Genomic DNA, 3,990 nt, shown 5'->3' with positions numbered 1-3,990 from the left:
TTATGAGCAGTATTGCCTGTCTTTGCAATTAGTTTATTTTGGTTTGCACTTGTTAGCAGTCTCCATGGAACTTCACTATTACTTGTGCTAATTTTGTTAGCATTCTGGTAATAGACGCCCAATGGCCTTTTTGTTTTTTGGCGCACCATGTGTACTAAGCCGGTAATACTGTAAATCCCGGGTTGAAATAAGGATGGTATGACGATATGAAAATCTGGATACCGCCCAACCCTCTGTCCCTTTCATTGGTACCTTTTCGGCACACTGATTCAATGGAGATATCCAATATGTAATGTAGCCTTGATCTGAAATTACTGCATGAGTATTGAGCAAGCAAAATGGTGGAAACTCCATCTTGCCAATCAGAAGGCTAAGTGGAGCCATTTTTAGCTGTCCGATTATTAGGATCAGTTTAGCCTTTTAGGTCATAATGAAGAAGACTACATTGGCAGAGGGGCCCTGATCCTAGAGTAGCACTGCTACTTTCAGTCGCTTGATAGATACGGAACCAGATTTTAGACCGCTAAAAGACGAGAGAGTTTAAGGGACATACTCCTTTGTCTTGCTCCTTTGCTCCACATCCTCCCACATTGAGTGGACGATGTAGCGGCACATGTACTTCCCCTCACGGCCTCATCCGCACCAGACACATCCTACAGAGGAGAAAACAAAGAGAGTTAACACTATACCTGACAGGGACGGACAGACTCTGGCCCTGAAGGGCCAAATCCCAACTTAAGATACACATCCATACCTGGGAAGTTGAAATCCTCTACTTATGTCATGATTTATTTAAGTTCTAGTCACATGTTTGTATCAAGTTACAACTTGTCATCTTATCTACAGTGGTGCTGCTCCTTTAAAAGTTGTGAGCTTTCACCGCGGGACTTAGAGGTACCCAGCGTCACGGCTTCATTGCTCCAGACCACCACAAGGGTGAGTTAGAGCACCCATTATGCTTTTGGGTCCCAAGGTTTTTATATGACCAATCATATTGAGTGGTTTCAATGACCCATTGTTGGTGCCTTTCTTCAGCAAAGGTGACTGACAAAACATTACGGTGGAAGAAAATGTAAGTAATTATAACGAGTCAAGTAAAAAATGTACAATTGAGAGGAATCTGTGAATGTAGAGACAATTGTGCATATTTTTGTCATAAAGTTAATTCATGAAAATCGCTATTTACTATTTACTTGCTTATTGTGTAGTGGAGGATAAAAATAACTGTATGCCTATGGATGTGTAGTTAGCTACAGTATGTAGCCAATCTATGTATGGACCCTAAAACGTTTGGTAAGAATATTAGTTCAGAACCTATGAACCTCAGCTATCATAGCTGTTGTACCAACTTCAAGTCTGAATGGCATTAATGAAGCCTATGGATTGAGTAGAATATAATAAATGTATCATGCCAAGGATGCAAGTCCTATATACATGTAGTTTTTTACCACACATTGTAGCCTGTAAATTGAATATATTCACTGATCATGTACTCACCCTTGGCAAATAAAGGTGCGGTTCCATTCTTTGAATGATGCTGTGTCTGCATATATGTATTACAATTATACACTTGAACAGTGTTTACCACTCCTGCTCCTGGGACAACAATGATTACACATTGTAACTACGCAATAGACTAGAAACATGATTTAAGTAAAGGCTGATTTGTAATTCATATATACAGAAAATAAAATAAAACTACACTTCCTATGCATATCTAACTCCCTTCATCTACATTAATCTGAGGACACAGGATAGTACTTGAATGAGATACTTAATTTCAACCAGTGGAGAATGTGAAACACTTTATTGAAAGTTCATTATCCAGGTGTTATAAATGCATAATACTTGCATTATAAATATTATAAATACAAGTTCAATCTGTACTTCAATGCACATGTGCTGTGCATTATAAAAAAAGAGGAACAAAGAGGTGGGGAGAGAGGTGTAGAAGACAAAGGCAAATAGATAAGAACAGAGGAGCAGGGAAGACCGCAGTTAATTAATGAATTACAGTGCTACACTAATATTCTCTCAGTTCATCACAATTACATAGTGTCTCTAGCGGTGTCTCCTAACCAGCCTTGAGCCCCCAGTCGGCCCGAAGGTTATCTTAAGAGCGGGTGAGGTGGCGATGACGGGACTGGCTTCCTCTCTCACATTAAAACATACCTGCAGGCGAGAGACGGACAGAGAGAGAGAGCATGATCAAGCCTGTTTTTTTTAGTCTAACAGGGTCATGATAATCATCAGGAGGTGAAATGCAAAACTGACCTTGGATCATTAACTCTGGGACTACTACATCTCTATCTGTATTTCAATGTAAAGCATCTCTTTAATAATACTTCCTGTTGATCCAACCAAGTGACCTCACACCTATGATCATGCTGTGCCCTCGGTGTCAGCCAGTTCAGATGCAGGAGAGGTTCACCAACACAGCTGATATAAGCTAGAGGATTTAGGGAGAAGGATGAAGTGAAGGAGAGACCGTTATTGGAGAAAATAAGGTCGTTAAAGAGACCGTGTTCAACAGGAATCTGTGTGTGTGTGTGTAGTCTCACCTGGTGTCCACACTACTTAGCTACAGAGTACGTTATGCTGAAAAACAGGCACATGAGGACAAACAATAGAAAATAATCTCATTAGACGTTTACATTACCAGATCATTGTGAATTACTAAAGTATAATATTCCTTATAACAAATCATGATAACATTGGATAGATACATGACTAGCATGTGACAATAGCAGGATCATATCAAGGATAGCATCACAAATTAATACATAAAAACCACTTGAAGCTTGGTAATGACATGATCACTTGATTCAGCTGTGCAGTGCTAAGGCAAAAACAAAAATGTGCACCCTTTTGAGTCCCCAGGACCAGGACTGAGAACCGCTGCTCTTCATTGGGACAACACTTCATCTGCAAACAGGCTTTCACAGCTCTCTCTATCAGAGGACAAAGAAAAACAAGAAATAGACTTCATTATACGCAAATTAGACAGCACTGAATTTGATGTTCTCTATCCTCACTTCTAAGGACTGGAACTACACAAAAGTACCTGCTCTATCCAGAGTAGCATGCTCTCCCACAGCTGGGCCTGCTATCCTTTCACCGTCCTCCATGGCTGTTAGCTAGCTACCTACCGATGTATTTTACCATGTTAAATATATCAAGATAGCTAGTGTAATAAACATATTAAACGCATGTAATAACGCATTTACTGACTGTTGTCTGCCTGTGGCCTAACCATGCAATTGTGGCTTGCACACTGTGTCATAACCCTACCCTCCCCCTGTTCTTCTGTAGATACTAATCGCACTGGTACAACCCTGTAGGGGTGGCTGATTGAGATAGCACATATACTGAACATATATACTGAAATTCCTAAAACACAAACACCCGACCTCCTTCGGGATGGGCTCCAAAGACAAAGAACTCTGTCAAGAACCAACGGGATACGGACACCAGGCTGGAGGGGACTGTCTATCACCTACAAGCAACCTACCAGAAACCAGGACTACCAGAATCTACCTACGTCATTTCAATGTATTTAAGGGACTGCATATCATGTTTCGGCCTCTTTTTCCGAAAGTTCCATAAGAGCTGGACGAAGGAGCTGTGCGCACGTTTTGCCAGACATCATTACGCATTGAATAAACAGTCTTTTATTATACCTTATCCGCCTTGTCCAGAGTCTCAACTTGATCTCATTTCCCATATACATATTCATCAACACTAGCTAAAATGAAATTAGGTAGCTGGTCAAATGTAATTATCTTAGCTAGCCATTTATGCCGTATGTAAACTAGCTAGCCACGTTAGCAGCTCGTTTGAGTTAAAATGCACTGTAGCTAGTTACTGTAACTAATAATATTTTTTTTTTTTACATTTTCAAAATGTATTTACTTACCTGAATGGGTTCTCCCAGCCATGTGGACGATTGAAAACAGGGCAGCAAAGTGTTTGTTTGTACCAGAGCGATTT

At 40.3% G+C, this 3,990-nt stretch overlaps 1 long non-coding RNA gene across 2 annotated transcripts; it reads right to left on the bottom strand.

Annotated features, from left to right (window-relative positions):
• Nucleotides 1–1,792: 1,792 nt before the first annotated feature.
• Nucleotides 1,793–3,636, bottom strand: LOC135526659 (uncharacterized). 2 transcript variants are annotated; one of them, XR_010453340.1, is made up of 6 exons: nt 3,232–3,636; nt 3,065–3,145; nt 2,865–2,951; nt 2,562–2,598; nt 2,377–2,449; nt 1,793–2,172 (listed from the first exon to the last, which is right to left on the bottom strand). It is a non-coding gene; the product is annotated as an uncharacterized LOC135526659 (long non-coding RNA). The 2 variants fall into 2 exon arrangements; XR_010453339.1 differs by having other exon boundaries at nt 3,065–3,636.
• Nucleotides 3,637–3,990: the final 354 nt, after the last annotated feature.

The sequence above is a fragment of the Oncorhynchus masou genome, chromosome 5 (assembly GCF_036934945.1).
Source record: "Oncorhynchus masou masou isolate Uvic2021 chromosome 5, UVic_Omas_1.1, whole genome shotgun sequence".
Taxonomy (NCBI): domain Eukaryota; kingdom Metazoa; phylum Chordata; class Actinopteri; order Salmoniformes; family Salmonidae; genus Oncorhynchus; species Oncorhynchus masou.
The sequence above is the reverse complement of the archived record's forward strand: the minus strand, read 5'-3'. Positions and strand labels throughout refer to the sequence as shown.